General features: G+C 43.2%; 1 protein-coding gene across 1 annotated transcript in view; it reads left to right on the forward strand.

Moving 5' to 3' along the window:
* The first annotated feature begins 625 nt into the window (after positions 1–625).
* LOC311515344 (sperm acrosome membrane-associated protein 3-like) overlaps positions 626–26,059 on the forward strand; it is a 78,267-nt gene continuing 52,833 nt past the window's right edge. The window contains exon 1 of the mRNA XM_084618333.1: positions 626–675. The gene's annotated coding sequence lies outside the window, so the exon portion shown is untranslated. The remainder of the gene's footprint in view (positions 676–26,059) is intronic.

Raw genomic sequence — 26,059 nt, forward strand, 5'->3', positions numbered from 1 at the left:
CAGATGTCTGAACACCAGAGTAAGCATGGGATTCCTCTAGAAGCCTTGGGATTAGCTGATTGCACATTCTGTGTTGTGCTAACATAGTTCACATTTTTCACAAGACTTTAAATACCTTAATAGTTGGGATAATAGTAAGATGCCAGAATAATCTGAAACCCATAAATCTTTGGCATTTGAACCCTCCATATAGTTAATTAAATAAAGTTGTTGAATTTGGGAAATATCCCCCATGCATTCTCTCTTCTCTTTAGAGTTTCTTTCACCAGATGTGCTCTATGTTTGAAGAATTCTGAAAGCTTTCACACAAGCTTTTATTTCTTGAACTTTCCTATATTTTATACTGTTTTATGGGAAACATTGGATTTGCCATATTGGATCAAGCCACCAAACCCAGCATATTGCCATTTGCCCAGGGCTTTATGAGAAGATGCATTTTCTTTCCTACCCTCACCAGGTAGCTGATCAACTAGGGTAGGCCTTACCTAACTCGGAAACTTCCTTCCTGACCCTTGCAACCTGAAGCTACCCTGATCTTAGCAATTAGAACCATACATAATGGTCTAGCTGCTACCATTCTCTAAGGATCTTGGAATTCTGTGAAATTCTGGCTGCAGACTCTCTTCTCAGCTCTTCCTTATAAGGACTGGGTTTTGTCCCACCCCAACAAAAACAGTAAGTTAGAGATGTTCAGAAAATCTTTGATGGAACCATTTTCCATCAGAGAATGCAGTTCTGTTGAAATCAATATGCTTTGCTGAATTCTGTTGGATTTTACTGAAGTTTCATTTTGGACAAAAAAGGGAGAAAAGAGTTCCGACAACACCAAAACATCCCATTTTGACATGTTCAGCATGACATGGATTTTTCCTTCTGAAAGGGCTGTTTTGAATTTTTTTCTGATTTTGTATTACATATTATAAAATACAAAATTAACCAATGACTTCTTTTTACTCTATGGATTAACCATGCACAGTTCTCTCCAAGTCTTAGTCATTATTCAAAACTGGAGCTGTGTTGGTTAGCTGTGATCAGTCACAAAAAAATCAGTGTTATTTCTCTTTGCTCACACACAGTATGCCAGCTTGGGGAAGTTACTGGGACTGTAAAACTGTAGGGAAGAGGTTGTAGTTTAGGGAGAGGTCACTCATGACAGGGTCTGGATTTTTTTAGAAAATGTTAAAGCTTTTCCTTTCTCGCCTAGACCTTGCCTGATGCAACATTTCTAGGGAAATCAGGGTTTATTGGCAAACAGGGAGGAATTGCTTGTCTGAATGGCTATAAAACTGTGTCACTTGGTCTGAAAACTTGTAGACTGACCTTCATATCAGTAAGGTCAAGCTCAGGAGACTGGGCTATGCTGTTAAAATGCTGCACCCTATGAAATACACAAGCAGAGCTGCTCTTTGTGTATTCCCTGGACTTTCACCCTTCTTCGGTGTATTTAGCTCACAGGGTAGAGCCTGTGTCTGTAAAAGGATTGAAAAGGATACAGTTCACAGAGTCACCCAGATGGCTGCCTTTCAAGGGGCAGGTTATCAGTTGGCTAAAAACACAAGAGTTATGTTGAAAGATTAAATTCTGAATGACACCACCCCTGCACAAGCCAGGAAGGTTTTAATGATTCATGGTCAGTAACATCCCCTGCAGTTGCTCTCACCATTCTTTGCAAACACTGAATTCAGCCTGAAGTCAAAAGTTCAGCTTTTTTTATTTCTTCCTTCCCTTTTCAAATCCACTTAGTGAGAGGCAAACCTTTCAGTGAGGGCTCTGGTGGAAAGGTGCTGTCTTGGCAGTACAAGGATGACTCTCTGACATGAACATCTTGAATGTGTACCAGAGTTATTAAAAACTGGCATCTAATGCTCACTATCCTATTCTATATCATATGGACTCACTATCCTATTGCTGTCTCCTTGTTTCCTTGTGTTTCCCCTACCTATCTCCAGTTGTCTCTTGTCTTACACTCAGATTGTAAGCTCCTTAGGGGCAGGAAATGTGTTTCCATTATGGGTTTGTATGGCACTTTGTACAAGGAGTCTTTGGTTTACGACTGGCACTTTTGGATGACACTGCAATACAAATATACTACCCCTCTGTTAACCTGATTCTTAGAGGGCTGGTTTATTATTGGCTCGCCAATGATCTAACAGAAGATGCTCAGGATCTTGTCCCACAAGCAGGCTACAGAATTAGAGAATCTAGAGAGTTCAATACCTTGTCAGGTGTGTGGCAAGGACACTCATGCTGAGGACAGAGCCAGGCTTTAGAGGTTTTTATCAAAATAAAAGGAAAAGCTATCAAAGCTCCACACCACAGAATCTGGAAGAAATAATACAGTTCTAGGGGTATCCATGGCAACATTCCTTACAAAAACTACTTAGATTAGCCTATACACACCCTTCCTTGGGGACCTGGTGATAAAAGACAAAGGACCAGCCTTGTCTCCAGCATGCCAAATGAGTCTGATGGTCCAGGTTTCTCAATGCCAAGATGGAGATAAGGGCTAAGTTATACGTAAAAGCTAAGCTAACAGCAAAAGGAATGAAAGAACTGAAAGCTAAAAGAAATCAAAGCTGAAAGAACTAACTCCACATGGTGGTTTGCCCTCTTATAGGGTCTTGGCACTATCCTGAATATTCATGTCAGTGCCCAACCTTCCATGCTCAAGTCTCATTTCCTCACCCATATAAATCTCAGGGTATGCTTACTCTATAGGCTAGCATATTCATACATATTAAAAACATATCCATACATATTAATGCCAATTATCTCATGCTTGAAACCAGTTACCTTTGGCCTGAACCATTACTTCCACATTCTTGTGATGTGCCTTGTGGTTACTGGGATGTCCCAGAACTTTGGTAAAACACATTCAATTCCCCAAAGTCTAAAAAGGTAACCTATAGGCCATTTATCTGTCAGAAGTTACAAGCACTCATGCAAACTTGCTTTAGCTAAATCATACAGGACACAGGCCTGTAGGTTCCTTGTGTTACAGCCAGACATAATGAAGTAATTTCTATTGAAATAATTTAATACAAAAATATAAGCCAAGATCATATAATCAAACCAAGAAAGAAAAACAGGATCTATAATATAGCAAGTTAGCAGGTTAGCCTTCTGGCCTACATCTCCTATGCCACTTTCACAGAGCCATTAGCTCAAGAAGCTGAAATCAGCTAGTAAGGCTGCTGCTAATTTACAATACTCAAGAGTTTGCTACTCAGTACAGGTAAGAAGTAGTGAACCGTGCCATGAAGAGCACAGAAACTATTTCATAAGATGGTAAGAGGTGCATAACAAAAACAGTAATGGAGAGATTGGGAAGGAGGGTGAGCCAATATCACTAGCACTGTGTAGTTATTCAGTAAAGGCTAGGGGAGGGCATGGAGGAGTATGGAGGGGGCGTGCATGTCTCTGTGTTTGAAATAAGCACACATAGGAAGCTTAACTGGCTCATTTGTGTGGGTTTCAGTGGTTACTCAGGAAGTAGGTGAATGAAAAGAGGGTGGAGGGCTGTGGTGCGGCTCCGGAAGGATGTTCCATACCAATGGCCCACATGGAAGGAAGCACAGAAATGGTGATGGGAGGAACCGATAACAGGGGTCCAGGCTCTCATCTTTGGCAGAGATGCAATATTAAACGAGGCCAGACAGAGGAATGGAGTTATGCAGGAATTTGAGGGTGAGGATAAGATGTTTGAACTTGCGGTAGCAGAGACAAGGAGTCAGAGGAGGGATTAAAGGTCTGGGGTTGGGGGAGGAAGGAAGGACATGGTCAGATTGACAGGCAGTCAAACATCTCCCATCTTGATTACACAGTAGAACTTCAGAGTTACAAACACCTCAGGAACAGAGGTTGTTCATAATTCTGAAATGTTTGTAACTCTGAACAAAATGTTATGGTTGTTCTTTCAAAAGTTTACAACTGAACATTGACTTAATACAGATTTGAAACTTTACTATGCAGAAGAAAAATGCCGCTTTTAACCATCTTAATTTAAATCAAGCACAGAAACAGTTTTCTTGTCAAATCTTTTTTTTTTAATCTTTCCCTTTATTATTTTAGTAGTTTATGTTTAACACAGTACTGTATTGGCTTATTTTTTTGTCTCTGCTGCTGCCTGATTGCATACTTCTGGTTCTAAATGAGGAGTGTGGTTGAGTGGTCAGTTCGTAACTCTGAGGTTCTACTGTAACTGGAGAGGAAGGTAGGGAAAGAGTCATTTTTCTGAGGGGAAACCAGAGCTTGCTTGTAATGTTAAGGGATAAAAGGAATAAGCCAGAAGAGCGAAAGAATGAAGGAAGGTTGGGCGGTCAGGGAGAAGGTCAAGATCACAGGAATCAGAGGTGGAGAGCAAGCAAAACACGTCTGTGCCTGTAACAGTAAAAGGAGAACAAGAAGGTACTGAAGGAGGGAGAAAGAATGACAAGATCTGATGTAGACTTTTTGAAAAAGTTCACAATATCTCACCCAGACAAAGAGGAGCACACAGAAGGGAGGAGGACATTGGAGTGGGGTACAGTGCTTGAGATTTGCAGATGACATTTTGATTGCATAGCACCCGAAAACCCTCTCTACAATGATCCATGAAATGGAACAACAACATTTTGGGCCAAAGTCAGCAATTCAGTCTCAAAGAGGGGGAGACAGCTGATCCAGAAAGGCTGTAGCTATAAGCAAGCCAAAGAGATAATCGCATATCTAACCTCACCTTTAGAGGACTTATAGGAGAAGAATATTCCATCACTTCAAAAATATTGAATTTCATATATAAATTTTTCTATTCCATGGTTTGTGTGAATATGATCTGTAAAAATTAGTATTGCCCAAGACTCGGTTACCTTTCTCAGATGTTACCCTTAAACCCCTCAGGAATACTGAGGCATAGAGGAGAATCCATGACAGACGCTACTACGGAAATCTCAATGACTGAATATGCTACTCAGATATAGGGATAGACAGATAAATACCAAAGGAGGCAGAAAAATCCAGAGGAGCTGCCAAGCCAGGATTTATTTTTTATCGCATTTATAAACCATGCTTGTTCAATGCAGAGATAACGGTGGCTTAGCTTTCTCCAGGCTTCTAGATAATGATTGAGTGGTCTAAATAAAAGCAAAAGATTGGGGCAACCAGTAGAAATAGCTCAGCTGGGACTTTCAACTACAGAAAAGTACAGTCCCTCCCAGATCTCTTGGAGCACTTCCACTGTATGCCCCATTACTGCATCCAATCAAGGGGTGCAGCCCAGGACTGCTGGTGCTCCAGGATCACACCATTAGCCTGCCTGCTTCCTTCCCCTGATCTCAGGGAGTTTTTTTGAAACCAGAGTGTGGTAAGAAGGTGTAAATGTCTGCATTGTGGCTGTCACTGAGTGAGGCACACCTGGCAGAAACTCCTTGCACTACTTGCCCAGTTTGGAGCAGGTATATCCCCTGATCCTACCATTAGGAAATAATTCAAATTCCCACAAGGAGGAAAAAATTCTAAAATCTCTCCAAGTGTCCTATTATAGGAACAAGATTAATTTGTTTGGTGGGAGACACTCACCATAACAAGATAATCTTCCCACCACCCATTTCTCCTTTCAAAAAGAGGGTACCAAGCTTCCAGCAAGCAGTTAAATAGCCCAACCTTACAAACTAATAAAGAACATAATCATCTGAGGGGAAAAGTTTTAGCCACCCTCACCACTAAAAAGAGACACCAGAACGTTGCCTTTTGGGGCTATTCCTATAAGATGCTGACACACTTTGCCACAGAAGGAACTAAGTAGTGGAAAGATTTATTTAAAGCTTTATTTGTAAACACAACCTGTGTAAAAGGTCTCATGTCACTGAAGTAGAAGTGTTGATTAACGGAACAGAGGAATAATCACAAGGAAAATACCTGACCAGGGGATAGGGAAATGGACACACCACTGACACATGAATAGTAGCAATTAGTCTGGCTCTACATCCCAAATTATCAGGCAATTAGAGAAAAGAGAATGTATCATATTAAAAGTCCAAGTCAATAAAACATTAAATTAAGGTGAGTTTACAAGAATGACTAAAATAGTAGGTGAAGCTGCATGTGTGGATCTAAGATTGAAGTAAAAATTCAGATGTGAAAGTCATGTATGTGACCCTGTCTGTGCATACAAGGAGCAGAGGTCAGGCTGTGTGTTCTTCCTAACTGGCACTTTCAGACTAGAATGTTTAACGGTGCAACCTTAATGCTGTCTTAACAAAGGGCCAAAACCTTGCCAAGGGCTCAGCAGGGCTCCAAACAACACAGCACTAGGCCTCATGGGCAATAGCCATCCTATGTAGCTAAACCACAGCTACCCAGCTCCTCTCCTTCCCCTACAGGGCCAGGCTCAGCCCCACCCAGAAGAGTTGCTGTGGTGGGGTGACATCAGTAGGGGTCTATGTCCCTTTGCAATCCCTGTTTGATCTCCCTGAGATAGTGACAGCCAGGGAAACTGTGAAGGGCTTCCAGCACCAATTCTCATCAGTTCAGACTTTGGTGTCTCCAAGTGCACCCCCTACCACTTGGCCCCCTCTCTGTTCCTTGGGGGCCACTCTGTGGGGGGCCACTGCAGCCCCCAAGCAGCAGTAGTTCCTACAGTAGGGAGGAATGTCAGGATTCATAGAGGCAATGAACTCCCCACCCCTTCCTGGGCCCTCTGGGGATCCTGAACCTGCTGTGCTGGCATGCAGGCTCCCTCGAGGACCTCAGGCTTTAGTCTTTGGTGTTTTGCATTACATATGAGCAATAGTTACAGCTGATCTCCCCTGGGAAGCCTTTATTCTCAGTGTGCTGCTTAAGGAGCTATTCAGAATCAGAAGGGTAAACTGATCTCTCAGTTCCAGGTGCCCCATGATGCACAATCATGCCCGCCCTCTAAAAAGAGCCATCTGACGTCAAGATTTGGATCATAGGAACATGGAACACATTAGTCATGGAAGGGCTGACATACAGAAAGAAACAACAAGTGGATTACCTTGGTACTTGGCCATCCTTCTTAGACTATACAGACAAGGAAAACCCTTAATACCCATAAACCAAAGAGACTTAATTCCTTTTGCTCCTATACGATGTGTCCTGTTCTTTGGTATATGAGAATGCCGCGCTTTGCAGGAGCCTTGTAAGATGAAAGGATATAAGAGCGGTTGTAAAACAATATATAGAACATTGCTCCAATTAGCAAGTCACCACTGCCTTAACATTTTTGCTTTCAGTGTTCAGGTTAATTGTATAGCTGTTGCTTATAAAATTAATATTAAAAACCCCACTTGTTATGTACATCACAAGGCATATGAGTTGTGCTATCTTTTAATTTACAAAATCAAATCAATTGCTAACAATGCAAACAAGGTACTGAGAAGCATGCCTAAATTTAAATATTTGAATAGCCCACTTAAGTAGTTGGGATTACTCACATGCTTAAAGTTAAGCACATGTTTAAGAATGTTACTGAACTGGAGCAAAAAAAAAAAAAAAAAATCAGTATTTGGGAGGTCTGGTGGCTGGTTGGTTAGCGTGCAGCTGCCCCCTTCAGGGCAGGAGATCTAGCTTGGATTTCCCATCTCTCCCCAGTCTGGAATGGGAAAAATAAAAACCAGCATGGTGGTTTTTGGAAATACAATTCTGTTTACTTGTTAGCTTACTTTATATTGTATATCACATACTTCCTCTTCCTTGGATCTTTATCTGTGCTTGCCTGTAGTCAAATGCCAATGCAAATCACAGAAGGGCCTTACCAAGTTTAAAGTTCAAAATATTAGCATGATGTTGTAACACGATGTCACAAATGCAGTTGTGCTACTGAAAGGGTCCAGTGGTGGAAGCTCCCAGCTCAGAAAGACATGTGCAATAGTAGAGCTTGAGCCAGCACACTAAAAATAGCAGTGTGGACATCATGGCTTGGGCTGTAGTTGGGCTCTCAAGCCTAGGGGTTGAGTGGGCTTGAGAGATCTGAGCTGTAGCCCAAGCCTCACATCCATACTTCTATTGTGCTAGCAGGGCTCGGACTAGCAAGCTAACAAGTCTGTCTACTTGGGCTGGAAGGCTGGCTCCCGGCTGCAGTATAAACATATGCGAAGTCCTGAACACTTCTGTGAGGTGTTGAGCATCCTCAAGTCCCACTGACTTCAGTGAAAGTTGAGGGTACTCAGCACCTTAAAGACTGGAGCTCTCTGCCTCAGTTTCTCCACCTGTAGAATGGGGACAATAACCTTTCTACCTCATAGGGTTGTTAAGAGGCTCAATTAGTACTGATGTTTATAAAGCACTTTGAGATCCTTAGACAAAAGACGACTTTTTGCATTTCTACAGTCTCAACAGGCTTCATATTTAAAAATCACATCTAGTCCAAAAATCTGAATGATTCCTCAAAATGTAACAACTGTCTCTAGTTCAGGTAATAACATTCTGAGACTAACTTCTGCTCTCAGTTACATGTGTGGAATTACATTAGATTCAGAGCATTGGTGCCTTCTCAACTGACCAACCATCAAGCACTGCCCATATTTCTGAAAAACTGGGTTTCTTTATTTTCTTACAAAATAATAATGAACACTAACAGTAATAATACTGTGCCTTCAACCTAGGATAGCAAAGCATTTTATGAACATTAAGGACCAGATTCTGATCTCCTTACTTATTTTTACTAGGACTTTATTTCTGAGTCCCACTGAAATCAGAGACTGCTCAAGGAGTAAGACATTACTCAGTGTGAGTAAGGGCATTGAAATCTGGCCTCAATTAAATGTTTGATATGGAGAGCAGATTAACAATGAGAGAAATACCATTTGTGTTGTGAAATCCAAAAAGCAAATGCATTAATATCTATATCATTATCCATGTCACAAAAATGGCCTCTCTTCACTGATCATTAGCCTTGGGGCATAATGGGAGGTGCTCTGAGCAAGGTTAGATATGCAGCGAAAGGCTGGTTCAAGAGTTCAAGGCAACAACTCCAGGGAGAGTGAGGTAAAGATTAAGTGAATGACGGACATATGGGAATATGTAATGAAACCAATTTGACAAAAATCTTCTTAGCCTGAGAGTAGGTGTCCTGACCTTAGACAAGGTGATGCATATCCCTTCCCCTCAGGGCTTATTGTAAAAGTGAGTGCAGGGACAGGAGAGGGGGAATTTTCCAACAGAAATATGAGAGGCAGGGAGGAAGTGCTCACAGTTAGTAACTGCATTGCAAGGGAGGCTGGCATTGCCCCTTCTCCCCCAATAAATTTTGTCAAAATGGTTCAACTAATTTTCATTTTATTCTGAAATGTGCAAATGCCTGCTTCACTCTGCCCTGTATGAGTGAAGAGGAATGCTTCATCAGTTCTACATGTCAATCCTATACATGTATACAAGGATGTGTGCGCAAAATCATGCGCCCCAGTCTGGTGGCAAACAAATGGCTCCAACAAGCACACTTCAGGTCCATAGAAGATGTGTTCTACAGTCTCACTACTTAGAAACCAGGCTGAGTTCTATGGCAGTGGCTCTCAACCAGGGGTATGCATACCCTTGGGGATACATAGAGGTCTTTCAGGGGCTACATCAACTCATCTAGATATTTGGCTACATAAAAAGCACTAGCAAAGTCAGTACAAACTAAAATTTCTACAATATATACTATACACTGAAATGTAAGTACAATAATTATATGGTAAAAATAAGGAAGCAAGCAATTTTGCAGTAGTATGTTGTGACACTTTCGTATGTGCCACAAATGGCCCACCTGATGATCACTTTAGATAAGCTATTACCAGCAGGACAGTGGGGTGGGAGGAGGTATTGGTTCATATTCTCTGTGTATATATAAAGTCTGCTGCAGTTTCCATGATATGCATCTGATGAAGTGAGCTGTAGCTCACGAAAGCTTATGCTCTAATAAATTGGTTAGTCTCTAAGGTGCCACAAGTACTCCTTTTCTTTTTTCGTATGTTTATGTCTGATTTTGTAAGCAAGTAGTTTAAGTGATATGAAACTTGGGATACGCAAGACATATCAGACTCCTGAAAGGGGTACAGTAGTCTGGAAAGGTTGAGAGACACTTTTCTATGGCATTCAGAATGTTGTGCATCTGTGAATGTTACCTTAAAGCATCAGGGGGAAATTCACTCAGGGACTTCTGTGTAATTACTCCACTTACCATGATGTTCATGAAAGTGGAACTGGTCATACACTGCCCAGTATATCCTTGGCTGCAGATTCCCAGATATGAAGAAAACCTTTATTTATATTCAGTAAAGCTAGTTAAAAAAGTGTCTGCATTTTGATTTTTTGAGTTCTCTTTGAAATGTCAAGTTTAAAACAGAAATGATGTTTTTGCTAATGTTTTCATGAAAAAAATCTTGGTTTTTTGACCAACTGTATAGCTAGTTGAAACATTTCAGAGAAATTTTGACTCACTTCTACACCAAAAATAATAATAAAAAAGAACAGGATGAATTGTTCAAGATAATTTTTGCGAAACAAATTTCCCATTTTTTGACAAGCTCTAATATTTAGCAATAATTTTATTTAACATTTAGTTATACAGGACATTTCTAAGCCAGGGAGGAACCCTGGCATTAGAGCCTCAAAGGTCTCATTAGCTTTGTGAAAAGAAAAGGAGTACTTGTGGCACCTTAGAGACTAATCAATTTATTAGAGCATGAGCTTTCGTGAGCTACAGCTCACTTCATCAGATGCATATCGTGGAAACTGCAGCAGACTTTATATATACACAGAGAATATGAAACAATACCTCCTCCCACCCCACTGTCCTGCTGGTAATAGCTTATCTAAAGTGATTATCAGGTGGGCCATTTCCAGCACAAATCCAGGTTTTCTCACCCTCCACCCCCCCACACAAATTCACTCTCCTGCTGGTGATAGCCCATCCAAAGTGACAACTCTTTACACAATGTGCATGACAATCAAGTTGGGCTATTTCCTGCACAAATCCAGGTTCTCACATCCCCCCCACCCCCATACACACACAAACTCACTCTCCTGCTGGTAATAGCTCATCCAAACTGACCACTCTTCAAGTTTAAATCCAAGTTAAACCAGAACATCTGGGCGGGGGGGGGGGGGTAGGAAAAAACAAGAGGAAACAGGCTACCTTGCATAATGACTTAGCCACTCCCAGTCTCTATTTAAGCCTAAATTAATAGTATCCAATTTGCAAATGAATTCCAATTCAGCAGTTTCTCGCTGGAGTCTGGATTTGAAATTTTTTTGTTTTAAGATAGCGACCTTCATGTCTGTGATTGCGTGACCAGAGAGATTGAAGTGTTCTCCGACTGGTTTATGAATGTTATAATTCTTGACATCTGATTTGTGTCCATTTATTCTTTTACGTAGAGACTGTCCAGTTTGACCAATGTACATGGCAGAGGGGCATTGCTGGCACATGATGGCATATATCACATTGGTGGATGTGCAGGTGAACGAGCCTCTGATAGTGTGGCTGATGTTATTAGGCCCTGTGATGGTGGACTCCTCCTGAAGGTCGAAACAGCAGACTGGACTTCTACATAGAGTGCTTCCGCCGACGTGCACGGGCTGAAATTGTGGAAAAGCAGCATCACTTGCCCCATAACCTCAGCCATGCGGAACGCAATGCCATCCACAGCCTCAGAAACAACTCTGACATCATAATCAAAAAGGCTGACAAAGGAGGTGCTGTTGTCATCATGAATAGGTTGGAATATGAACAAGAGGCTGCTCGGCAGCTCTCCAACACGAGTTTCTACAAGCCATTACCCTCTGATCCCACTGAGAGTTACCAAAAGCAACTACAGCATTTGCTCAAGAAACTTCCTGAAAAAGCACAAGATCAAATCCGCACAGACACACCCCTGGAACCCCGACCTGGGATATTCTATCTACTACCCAAGATCCATAAACCTGGAAATCCTGGGCGCCCCATCATCTCAGGCATTGGCACCCTGACAGCAGGATTGTCTGGCTATGTAGACTCCCTCCTCAGGCCCTACACTACCAGCACTCCCAGCTACCTTCGAGACACCACTGACTTCCTGAGGAAACTTCAATCCATCGGTGATCTTCCTGATAACACCATCCTGGCCACTATGGATGTAGAAGCCCTCTACACCAACATTCCACACAAAGATGGACAGAAACAGCTCCATCCCCTATATCGCTTCCAGAGGGACCAAGCCTAGGTCCACAATCCAATGAGGAACTGATGTCCCCAGCATCAAGGGAACAGTTCCAGACCGAACAGGAAGCAGATGAAAGCCTCCAGAGAGCTTGGACGGCGGCACGGAGCAACCCACCGCCTCTCAGCTCTTCTAATCGATCCAGGTTTGTTGTAGAAAGAGGGAAATGGAGGCAAGGAAGCATGTGGAGGAGGAGAAGGAAAAAGAGAGGAAGCATGTGGAGGAGGTGGAGAGGATAAAGGCCCTGCAGAATATACCAACAAACCCTAGCAATCCTTCTCCAGGTACCACTTCCCATCCCAGAAAGTTCCCCACCTACAAGGCAGGTGATGATACTGAGGCCTTCTTAGAAAACTTTGAAAGGGCCTGCCTTGGGTACAACATCTCTACTGACCAATACATGGTAGAGCTGAGGCCGCAGCTCAGTGGACCCTTAGCTGAGGTGGCAGCTGAAATGCCTAAAGAACACATGAACAAGTATGAACTGTTTAAATCCAAGGCGAGAGTCAGAATGGGGATAACACCCGAGCAGTCTCGTCGGAGGTTCACAGCCCTAAGGTGGAAACCAGACATGTCATTTACCCGACATGCCTACCACATTGTGAAACATTGGGATGCCTGGATATCAGGAGCAAGTGTTGAATCTCCAGTAAATTTGCCCTTCCTAATGCAAATGGAACAATTCTTAGAGGGTGTTCCTGAGGAAATAGAAAGATACATCCTAGATGGGAAACCCAAAACTGTAATTGAGGCAGGAGAGATTGGAGCCAGATGGGTGGAGGTGGCAGAGAAGAAGAAAACTGGTCGCAGTTGGAGCGGAGACCAGAAGGGACCACCCCAGACCACACCCTATTACCGGGGGCCGCCCAAAGCCCCACCTACCTCCCAAAGAACCCTCCAGACCCCTTATCGTCCCACCACCCCATTCTCCAGCAACCCTCCTCGCCCCAGTGACCCGTCAGCTGGACGATGTTTTAAGTGTAACAAGCTGGGGCATGTAAAGGCCAACTGCCCCAAGAACCCCAACAGATTACAGTTCATTGCACCGGAATCACACCAGAGGTCCACAGGCCTAGATACCTCCCAGATACCCTTGGAGCGGAGGGAAACTGTGAGTGTGGGCGGAAAGAAGGTCACCGCGTGGAGGGACACCGGAGCACAAGTGTCAGCTATCCATGCTTCCTTAGTGGACCCCAATTTAATCAACCCAGAGATCCAAGTGACGATTCAACCCTTCAAGTCCAACTCTTTCAATTTGCCTACAGCCAAGTTGCCTGTCCAGTACAAGGGCTGGTCAGGAATGTGGACTTTTGCAGCCTATGATGATTATCCCATCCCCATGCTGTTGGGGGAAGACTTGGCCAATCATGTGAAGCAGGCCAAGAGGGTGGGAATGGTCACCCGCAGCCAGGCTAAACAAGCCGTGAGGCCTAGCTCTGTTCCGGAAACTTCTATCAGGACCCAGTCAGAGGTGATGGACCCGGACCCCAGGCCAATGTCTACAACAGCAGTAGTGGATCCAGTCCCAGAGACCCAGACGGAACCAGTCCCAGAACTGGAACCAGCCAAACAACCAACACCAGACCCCGTGCCAGCACTGAATCCAGTACTTGCAACCTCAACACCAGAGGGCCCCACCGAACCTGAACTGGCAGCAGCCGATAACCCTACACAAGAGGCTCAGCCGGAGCCTGAATCCCAACTTAGTACACCAGAGGAGAGCGGTTCATAACTACTTCACATTTGGGGACAATGTATACCTTCAGATCAGCGGCACTGCTATGGGTACCCGCATGGCCCCACAGTATGCCAACATTTTTATGGCTGATTTAGAACAATGCTTCCTCAGCTCTCGTCCCCTAAAGCCCCTACTCTACTTGCGCTATATTGATGACATCTTCATCATCTGGACCCATGGAAAAGCAGCCCTTGAGGAATTCCACCATGATTTCAACAATTTCCATCCCACCACCAACCTCAGCCTGGTCCAGTCCACACAAGAGATCCACTTCCTGGACACTACAGTGCTAATAAACAATGGTCACATAAACACCACCCTATACCGGAAACCTACTGACCGCTATTCCTACCTGCATGCCTCCAGCTTTCACCCTGACCATACCACACGATCCATCGTCTACAGCCAAGCTCTGCGATACAACCGCATTTGCTCCAACCCCTCAGACAGAGACAAACACCTACAAGATCTCTGTCAAGCTTTCTTACAACTACAATACCCACCTGCAGAAGTAAAGAAACAGATTGATAGAGCCAGAAGAGTTCCCAGAAGTTACCTACTACAGGACAGGCCTAACAAAGAAAATAACAGAACGCCACTAGCTGTCACCTTCAGCCCCCAACTAAAACCCCTCCAACGCATTATTAAGGATCTACAACCTATCCTAAAGGATGACCCAACACTCTCACAAATCTTGGGAGACAGGCCAGTCCTTGCCTACAGACAGCCCCGCAACCTGAAGCAAATACTCACCAACAACCACATACCACACAACAGAACCACTAACCCAGGAACTTATCCTTGCAAAAAAGCCCGTTGCCAATTGTGCCCACATATCTATTCAGGGGACACCATCACAGGGCCTAATAACATCAGCCACACTATCAGAGGCTCGTTCACCTGCACATCCACCAATGTGATATATGCCATCATGTGCCAGCAATGCCCCTCTGCCATGTACATTGGTCAAACTGGACAGTCTCTACGTAAAAGAATAAATGGACACAAATCAGATGTCAAGAATTATAACATTCATAAACCAGTCGGAGAACACTTCAATCTCTCTGGTCACGCAATCACAGACATGAAGGTCGCTATCTTAAAACAAAAAAATTTCAAATCCAGACTCCAGCGAGAAACTGCTGAATTGGAATTCATTTGCAAATTGGATACTATTAATTTAGGCTTAAATAGAGACTGGGAGTGGCTAAGTCATTATGCAAGGTAGCCTGTTTCCTCTTGTTTTTTCCTACCCCCCCCCCCCCGCCCAGATGTTCTGGTTTAATTTGGATTTAAACTTGAAGAGTGGTCAGTTTGGATGAGCTATTACCAGCAGGAGAGTGAGTTTGTGTGTGTATGGGGGTGGGGGGGATGTGAGAAAACCTGGATTTGTGCAGGAAATAGCCCAACTTGATTGTCATGCACATTGTGTAAAGAGTTGTCACTTTGGATGGGCTATCACCAGCAGGAGAGTGAATTTGTGTGGGGGGGTGGAGGGTGAGAAAACCTGGATTTGTGCTGGAAATGGCCCACCTGATAATCACTTTAGATAAGCTATTACCAGCAGGACAGTGGGGTGGGAGGAGGTATTGTTTCATATTCTCTGTGTATATATAAAGTCTGCTGCAGTTTCCACGATATGCATCTGATGAAGTGAGCTGTAGCTCACGAAAGCTTATGCTCAAATAAATTGGTTAGTCTCTAAGGTGCCACAAGTACGCCTTTTCTTTTTGCGAATACAGACTAACACGGCTGTTACTCTGAAACCTGTCATTAGCTTTGTGCAGTGTTGCCAATTCTTGATATTCGGTACTCTTCTTAAAGCCTTAGATCCTAGATTTATGTGATTAGGTAAGAATCTCATCTTTCATTAAAAAAAAAGTTTAGCCTTCATGGTTTTGGAGAAAAAAAGCCCTGAACACATGAACTCTACAGACTAAGACGACCAACCCCCCCTCCCCCCAAACAAAAAAAAACCACCCCAAAGCTATTAATTTTTAAAATCTCATAATTTTGGGGACCTCATGATTTCTGAATGCAATACCACCTATCTTTGTCAGTGCCATCAAAGTTCCTAAATTGAGGCATGCCGCTGCACCATTACATAGCTGTGAGTTCTCAGCCTTGATGCACAACCCCCTTGGCAATAATTCACAACCATTCCAGATTTGTGCTTTAAGGAACATGGTCAATCCACAGTTGCCTTCTGTGCAGTCTGAATGCCTCAGTCAGGAAAGAAAGGACAGCCCAATGATTAGGGCACTAGTGTGGGACTCAGGAGACCCACATTCAATTCTTTGCTGTGCCACAGACTGTGTGTGACCTTGGACAAGTCTCTTCATCTCATCTGTAAAATGGGGATAATTGCACTTGTCTACCTCACAAGGGTACTGGGAGGACAAATATAGATTGTGAGGTGCACAGATGTGACAGTGATGGTGGGGATCATAAGTAACTTCAGTAGATAGGCTGGAACAACATAGATAGGCATCAACCATGGTAGCTCATAGAGACCCCCATGCAGCCAGTGACCCAGGCCTTGAGGGCACAGTCCATCCTTATAGGGGTCCCCAAAACCAGTCCTGGCGTCCATTCTAGCAGCATGCCTTTAAATCGAAAGGTCAGTTTTCAAAAGACAGACAAAGGTTGGGGCAGCTCTGAGTTAGTGTCATGCAACCCGCATGCTCAGTGGGACTACACTGCCGCAGGGCCTCTCATTTTGCTTTGATTGGCATCTACAGCCCACATACAATTAACTAGACATACAGGCAGCGTTAAGCCTGACTTTCGATCCTCTCCATTACACAAGATCGCCAGGATAACACACAGATCATTTTATCCCACTCAGGAGAAAAGAAAAACCAAACGTACAAGCACTGTTGCTTGTCAAAGAGCCTCTTTTATCCAAGAAGTGTCATACTTCAAAGACGACAGGAGCCCAAACTGAAACTTTTGATCTGCCTCCCCTCTGTGGGCCCCTTTTGGGTACTTACATGGAATGAGCCACCTAATCTTCCGAGCTTTGCCAGCTACAAGTTATTACAGCATTTGACATTACTGGGATTTTTCCTTCATTATAATAACTAGCATTTGCACAACTTCTCAGGGACTCAAATGCTGCCCGGCTGCCTCTAGCCCCTTCATGCACAGCCTGAACAAACAGGCTTTGTACTTTGGATTTGGGAGGAGTAATCCTCTCCCCTACAGCCGCACAGTAGCTTGGAGCAGAAAAGCTGCCAAGCTATTCTGCTGCCACTACAGCTACAATCCATGGTGCAATGTAGCTGCACGTCTTGTTGGACGCGCATGTTAGCCCTGTAGAGCTCCAGGATACCAGCCATTCCCCCATCCCATTCTTTGGGCTACCTCTGCCAAGTCCCCTTCTCCTGCCATGCCACCACCAGAAGAGACACCATAGAGTCCCCCTGTTGTACAGGCTCCCCATGGCCTGAGCTCCAGCTGCTGCACAATGTTACCAGAGTTGTAGCATAGTATTTAGGCCATCCATGCCTTGGGGTGAGGGGCAGGATAAGCAACATGTAGCGCTATGTGGCTAGAGTAAAGTGTACAGTATATTGAGCAAAGGTTACATTAAACTGTGATGCTGCATTTTCTTTCAGAAAGAAGTGTCTTGTTACTTGTAACCCCTCACCTTCTGGCCCTGTGTAATGCCATAATTACTCTTAAATTTCTCTTTATTTAACATCATTCAGCCTGTCTTCTTTTGTTACCATTTAGTTAACAAAACCAGACAAAGCCCAGTACTGAAAGCAGGCAAAGAGCCAGCACGTTGAAACCTGCTTTTAATTTAGGGTTCTGGGGCTAATTTCCTAGGCATTGCCACATTTTGGAGAAAATTAATTTTCTTTCTCTGTGTCAAGTGACAGTTGATTTAGATCTAATTAGGGTCAGTTTCATCTAATGATGAGTCATTTCTTCTCCAACTCTATAGCTTCCAAATTAACAGTTGGGTCTAAAATCCAAACTTTCGCAATCATGTGCATACCATTGCTGCTTGGGATTGAAGATTAAATCAGTGAATTCTCATCCACTAAGATCTTGGATAGCAGAAAGACAGCTAAGACAGACTGACAGCTGGATGGACAGATAATATACAATAGGATTAAGATAAAATATAGGATGATGCTGTTTCAAAGGTGACCTACCAAGGGGAAAAGGTGACATTTTTGATATTTTAGAATGACTAAAGACGACATGAATGTTCCATCTTCTGCCATCTCCTTCCTCCACCAAAAACAATTACAATAAAACGTTAAAAAAACCCATCTCTTTATAAGCTCTTGTCTCTGTATGGCGGACTACAGAGCTACAAAAGAAAAAATGGGTGAAATCTGAGCAACTGAGAGCAGAAGAGCTTTGGTTTGGGTTTAACAACAAATTTTAAACCTCATATGCATTCCTACATCCCTCTCCCCTACGGAGACAGCCCATATCTGCCGATAGTGGATGAGCAGAGTGAGGGCAGCTAGCTTTAGCAGTGTTACTGAGCATGCTCAGTCTGTGTGATCATCCTCAGTACAAGACAAGTAGCAAATCGGCAGGGGGGACATGACCCTGCATGCTCCCCCCTCACCCCCCCTTGTTGCCTCTGCCCCTTCCTTTGAGGGCAGCAAAAGCTCACTGCACTTAAGAAATCCTCCAGCCACAACAGGGAAGAGAAGACTTGATATTGCAGACTTCTCACAGTGTCACATAGCCCGGAGCCCTATGAAGGCAGGGATTGGAGGTGCTGGCCTCTGCACCATTGTTTTGGCTACTTCCCCTCCCAGATCTGCTCTACATTTGGGAGAAGACAATGCAATGAAAGTGCATCAAATCAGGAGCCCCTTTCTGCCCGAATGGGAGGATTGGCCTCTAATCACAGTTATTTCCAAGGCATCTAAACAGTAGGCTAAATAGAGATGTTTGTAACATAGGATGACTATTGCTGGGAAAGGATTAGGTCACTGGCGTAGACTGTCAGAATTAAATTCCATGCATTTCCTTATGAACGCCAATTACAAGCTAATTTAACACTGATGTTGTGTGCTTTGAGTGATTTTGTTGACAGAAGGAACTATTGTTCTGTCAATGTTCGCGGCATTGGAAATGCCATCAGAAAGATAGATGGCTGCTTAGTTCTTGATTGTAATCGCACAGCAGGAGTGTGATTGATAATGGATCACTACTGTTCAGTGGAAGTTACCAAAATAACTATTTGTATTAATTATACTATACCATCCCTTAGAAATTAATAGACTTTTTCTCAACCCCTTATTTATTGATACGTTTGCAACATATTTGTGCTGGAAATGGCCCACCTTGATTATCATGCACATTGTAGGGAGAGTGGTCGCTTTGGATGAGCTATTACCAGCAGGAGAGTGAGTTTGTGGGGGGGGGGAGGGTGAGAAAACCTGGATTTGTGCTGGAAATGGCCCAACTTGATGATCACTTTAGATAAGCTATTACCAGAAGGAGAGTGGGGTGGGAGGAGGTATTGTTTCATGGTCTCTGTGTATATCTAACGTCTTCTGCAGTTTCCACAGTATGCATCCGATGAAGTGAGCTGTGGCTCATGAAAGCTCATGCTCAAATAAATTGGTTAGTCTCTAAGGTGCCACAAGTACTCCTTTTCTTTTTGCAACATTATGCTAAGTTAGGAACATCTCCACAACATGAGTCACTATAAGCAAGGAGCAGTTTTCTTATCAACTAGTGATCTTGATCCCTTTTAGCTAATACCTGTTTGAGTATGGAATAGCATATGCACAAAAAGATATGCAAAGCTAGGAGATATACTGGAAAATTATGTGTTGTTTTAGTAAAGAAATAAAAGCAAAAGCAAGCAGCATTTCTTGTTTAATTTTTAGTCATCTCTTTTCCCCAGGATCTGTAATCCTTTGTTAGTTGTAGGATTCACAGTAGTGTCTTCAGAAACTTTCTAAAGGAAAAATAATGAATTTTGGATTGCTTCTCTGAAATGATCTTCAGTACATTCTGAGATTCATCCATCACCACACATGGGAACTAACCCAGCAATGCACCTAAGCCCATACTTAATTTTCATCACAAGACTAAAGTCCCAATAATGTCAATTCTGAATTGTGTGTCAGTGGAACTACTCACATGCTTCAAGGCTTTGGCTGGATCAGGGCCATGGAGAGTAAATCTAAGTAGATATGGATCCAAGCCAAAGTTCTGAATCCCAAAAACAGTGATGAATTTCAGCTCTTGCATTTCATCTTCTCTGCTGAACCAAAACCCCAAATTGTGGGAAATTCAGATCCTGATCCAAACTTTTTTTGGCTCAGGCCCAGTTTGAAAACCAGAGGCAGGTGTCTGAGTGTCTCTCTCCTCCTACTCCACTCTCACACACACAGACGAAAGGGCCATGTGGACTAACAGTGCAGAACTCTGATGGAGCACCACCAGTTATTTCCAGAAATAACAAGAGGTATCTAACTGGAGCCTTCTGAGAGCAAATGGCTGCAGTAGTTTAGTTCTGGGTGTCAGCAGAATGCCTTTGATTAAAGTAAGAAAAACCAATCATTCACAGTCCAATCTGACCTTTTTTAATTTACTTTGCTTGTAGTTTAATTTTCAATGCATGACTGCTGCATTGATACTAGGTTAATTTGAGTTAGCTATAATACACAAAAACCAACAAGGAATCCGGTGGCACCTTAAAGACTAAATAGATTTATTTGGGCATAAGCTTTCTGAAGAAGTGGGTATTTTACCCATGAAAGCTTATGCCCAAATAAATCTGTTTAGTCTTTAAGGTGCCACCGGATTCCTTGTTGTTTTTGTGGATACAGACTAATACGATAGCTATAATATAGTAGCAGTAATCGCCAAAACACATCACAATGAATTGAAAAACAAAAACACCCTCCCCCAAATTCATACCTGGAACACCATTAAACTTAATGGAGTTACACTAGACATGAATTTGGCCTCAGTGGCTTAAGTTTGTAGGATGAAATTGAGTATAAAATCTGTTATCCCACTTAACAGACAGTAAAAACTTCTCTCTGATAGCACTAGGTACTTGTTTTGTATTTGTTTTGTTAGCTTTGGTATGTAAAAGAGTGACTCACTGGCTGGCTTGGCACAGCAGGACTCCACCTCTGTCTCCCCCACTAATAGCCACTCCAGCCCTGCAGTGGTCTGCTTTCTTTCTCGGACTCAGCTCTCCAGCCAGGTCACGTTTAGTCCCACCCATTCTGGAGTAACAGAGTACCACAAAGCAACACTCCAACATCCTTATGCCAGGTCTTTGGCCTGATCAGGGATCAATCCTCCTCACACCCCTTACACCAGGGGCTTTCACGGCCACCTTCCTTATTGACCTTCTCCTCTGGGATTCAGTCCAGAGGCCCTCCCTTCTCCTCTGGGATTCAGTCCAGAGGCCCTGCAGTAAGCAGCTACGGTCTGCTTCCTCAGACTCCTTGGACGACTTCCTAGCTTGGCCTGTCTCTAGACCCCTTTTCCCCAGCCCCTCCCTGGACTTACTTCTCTGCAGAATATTCTCCCCTTTCCAAACTCTGAAGACTTCTTCCCAACTCTTGTGCCAGGGCTTTCTCCCTAGAGGCCCAGCTCCTGTCTGTCTCCCACAAGGCCTTCTGCCTGTTTGTGTCTCTTTCCTTCAGAAACTCAGCCTCCAGGCTGCCTCCCTGGGGTTCTGCCCTTCACAGGCTTACTAACATTGTATTTTTTTTTTTTTTAAAAAAGGGACCATTTTCTTAGCACCTTGCCCTACCCCTCGTCCCAATATTATTATCATCATCAATAATAATAAGCAGTACTCACCTACATTTGCCAGATGTATTTCTTGCTGCTCTTTGCAGCGCTCAGCAACTCCTGATCTTGTACAGAGATGAAGAATTAAGGGACATCCCTTCTAAAAAGGGACTATTGGCACTTAGCAACACTGTGTGACCACAGATACTCGCTCCACACCCAATGACTTCCCAGTGTCTCTCTTGAGCTTCCCTGGGGCTCCTACTTCCCCACTACTGCCCTGGTCTCCTTCCTTTATCACTCACCCTCCTCTTCCCCAGCTGGGCCTAATCCTAAATTGGGTCTGGCCTACCCTCCAGGTGCAACCAGATGATTTATCGCTTTCTGGCTCCAGTTAACTCTTTCTCTGACAGTGTGGGATTTACACCCCATCACATATATTATTCAATACTGTAGCCTGACATTTCATAGTGTCTTGGACATATCTATGTTTTTTTTTAGTTTGGATTACTGATACACGCAAACAACCCTGATTGGAAACTACTAGCTTTGTACGGCTAACATTCTTGACCATACCTAAACAGGACTGAGAGGGGAACTGTTTTCCCATTCTGCAAGAACTTTTAAGATTTCAAAAAATTTTCCTATACTGAATTGCGTCAAAAAAGTCAAAATCTCAAAAATGTTTGAGAACCAAAAATCTGAACATTTTTTGATTCAGGTCCATCAAAACATTTCATTTTCATCATTTCAGAATATTTCATTTCTATTTCAACCTTTTCCCTCTTCTTTCCCTGCTCCCTCTTTTTAAATGTAAATTTATTAAAATTTTGACCAAAACCAAGAAGTCTTACTGGTTTTTGAGTCAAAATCTTTCCAGTCTGGCAATCTCAAAACTTTTTTTAACAAAAAAATTTTTTGAGTCAAGAGTTTTGTCAGTACTGACACAATTTCCCAAACAGTTTTGATTTAGATGAATTAGCATTTTCTGACAAAAAATGTGTTGGAAAATTCCTAACTTGTTCTACTCCTAAATGTATTTTCACATTTTCCATTACTTTTTCAGACCTAGTTTTTACATATTCACTTTTCACTTATCTTGCTCAAATAGCAGACAGAGCTGTACTTAAGAGGGCATAGCTGATTCCCAAATGAGTCTTACTTCTCTTCTACTGAGGAAGTGATTATCAAATACATGTATCAAGCATACAATTGTCAGGCCATATATTTAAACATGTAAAAGGTTTAATTGTAATGAAAAATATATAGACATCACTACAGCTTTTGATTTAAAGGTAAATGTTGAATAACTCTCAGACAAGTAAGTTTACCCAATATGTGTGTCACAGACACATAGCTTCATGACTGAAAAAATGTGTCCTGTCTTCAAAGGATATGCCCAGCATGATATACGTGATGAGAAGCCAGAAAACTGCTTACGCAAATAAGTACAGACAGTTAGATTATCACCCAGATATTTCCTGCATGGGGATCTTCAAAGATTTCTAGCAGGCATTCTACTCACATTTCCTCAGAGCTTGTAGTAATGCTTTCTATGTATGGAAGCCATAAGCAGAAGACGCAGTGAGGTCTAGTGGATTAAGCAGAGAGCCTGGAATTCCTGATTCTAGCTCCGCCACTGATTCATTGTGAGGCCTGAGGCAAGTGCCTTAGCCTCATTGTTTCAGATAATAACCACCTACCTCAGAGGGGTGTTGTGAGGGTTAGTTAGTTAATATTGGTGCAGTGCTTTGAAGTTAAATTGTGCTTAGAAGGTATTATTGCAGCTTTATTTATAGTAAACTCTAAACCATTTTAGCATAATTTTGTACTTTGAACGGTAAACAATCCTACATATGAAACACCAGTCCTTGTGTATGTGTGGTCAATTGAAAAATGCTTGGGTCAAAACCAAAATATATGGCGTATGTCACTTTTAAACACATGCCTCCAGCCTGTGTTTGCCTTCAAATACCTCCTCTATATTACACACCTCAAAACCAAAGTTTGCCATAATGCAGCCACTGGCGCATAATCAGATATGAGATAATTGTCATGGACACAAAGCTTGGTATATGGACTCACATCATCGTTATATTCTTAAGGAAAGAAATGATTGCCATAACCTGACACATTCAGCTTTGTGTGACTGACCTAATTATCTGAACGAGTTTGCACTGCAGTGCCTACACTCTGACATATATAAGGGCGTACTATTCCAGTTGTAAATCACAGGGGCACATTAAAGTGTATGGCGACTGGTTCTCTTTGGAGTCGTGGGCCAAATTCTGCCCTGACTCATGCCCTGCATATGGCCACTGAAGTCAGCAGAGGTTACATAGTGTGTAAACCATGATGCTGTTAGACCCAGTATCTCAAAGCTCATGCTGTGTTCACTCAGCCTTTTGCCAGGCAGGTTTTATCCATAATGTGAGGTATTTCCAATTCAGATAAAGTATGGCACCTGGAAGTATGACCTCTCCAAAAGGTCAGTCCTGGAAGATGCTAAGCAACCTCAATTTCTGTTGAAGTCAACGGGAGCTGAGAGCACTCAGCCCCTCAAGGGAGCACACAGAACACTGCAAGGCTGAGGTCTTAGCCACTTCCCAATCCTTACTAAATTTCCGCAGAGTAAAGTCACTCATATGTATAAGTGTTCACAGGATCAGGGCCTAAGAACTCAATAATCTTGTACCTGTATGTGCATTTTCTCCTCTGCTAGGTCTGAAAAGGACTAGCTTTTATACTCCGATGGATCAATTTACAACCAGTGGTACTTAGCTCCTGAAAGAGTTTTCTTTTTGCAAATCCAGCCCCCTACATGTATACTAGTGTAACCCTTCTGCCCTCAGAGTTGACAGCAACAAGGGCCAGGTTCAGTATCTAGGGATTCGATTCCAATAACACAATGCAAAACCGGCTCGAGCCCCCACCCAGCGACCTGGGACAAATATATACCACCACCACTGGGTGCCTCTAAGAGGCAATACATCCCCTCTCACAAGCACAGCGTCTGAGTGTAGCAAAAAGCCTTTTAATAACAGAGAGCAACAAAGTGGCATTATGTTGGGGAAACACCACCAACAGGATTCATAGCACAATCCATGAGCAAAAACCCACCGCAAGCAAATTGGGCCGTGTCCTTTCCCTTTGGTTCTTGAGTCCAGCAACCCAAAAGTCACTCAAAGTCCCAAAAGTCTCTGTCCCTGGTCAGTATAGCCCCAGAGTTCAAAAGTTTATCTGCAGCGTTTTACCTCCCAACCTGGGTGGAGAGGGGGGGTTAAGGGGCACCTTACGTGGTCCGAAGCCGATTGCCCCACCTCTCCATGGGGCTCCACTCCACCAACCGTCCCACGAATCGCTTTGCTCTGCCAGCCATCCCACGAGCTTTTCCTCTCAACTAGCTGCTCTGCTCTGCCAGCTGTCCCATGAGCCACTCCAGTTGTCCCACAAACTGCTCCACAATAGATCTTCAGGCCCCCCCACTACTTAACACAACACTCAGTAATTTTAGCTCTTTTGTGATTTCAGCTTGTAGTAGGAGAGCCTCCGTGCTAGTGCACCATTGGCCCAAAGTGAATTCATTTGAGCAGCCTGTAACTAGACTCCCAATGGAATCAAAATTAGCCATTTGTGGCTCCATATTAAGGCTGAACTGAGTTTGCAGTTAAATCAGAATGAGTCCAAGAAGAAGGCTCCAATGAGTTCTCACTAACAAGTGCAATCATTTAAAATGACATATGTAATAGCCTGCTTCCCCTTTGTTGTCTTTTTCACTCTTGCTGTTTTCTCCATATATTGCCTGATATTACCCTGGCCAGCTCCCCACTGAGCAACATTCCTTGGACTGTTATACATTTTAGTTCTATATTAGTCCAGTGCAGCTGGGAGAGGGATCTGGTATTTTTTTCTTAATAGGGTTTACATTTTCATTGCAAAATAAAACCTATTTTGCTGGAAAATAATGTGAGCCTTGGGCCTTTTAGGTTCTTTTCCATATAATTTGTGACTGCTGCCTTTTTGCCATGATGACAAGTCTTAGTGATGACGCTTCCTGATGACATAATCATAAAGTGCCATGTTGTAGCAATTCCAAGTCATGCTGTGTTGTCCCTGCTGCTTTTTCCTCATGTATAAACAAACTGCCTGCTGCTGCACCAAAAATGCTGCCAAGGGCCACTTACAGCTGGTGTTCCTTCCCAGTTGCTCTGCTAAGTCCGTCCCCGATACGTGGAAATCTCTTACTGGCGGCAGCCTCCTACTCCACCCACCTTCATGTGATTTGGATGAGGTGCTGAACTAGTGCAATGTTGCACACTTGGGATAATATCCTGGAATAATGGAAGTCTCTGGATGTGTTTTGGGGGAGTTCTATGGCCTGTGTTACACAGAAGGT

The sequence above is a fragment of the Lepidochelys olivacea genome (genome assembly GCF_965140295.1).
Source record: "Lepidochelys olivacea isolate rLepOli2 genome assembly, chromosome: 2".
In the NCBI taxonomy this organism is placed as follows: domain Eukaryota; kingdom Metazoa; phylum Chordata; order Testudines; family Cheloniidae; genus Lepidochelys; species Lepidochelys olivacea.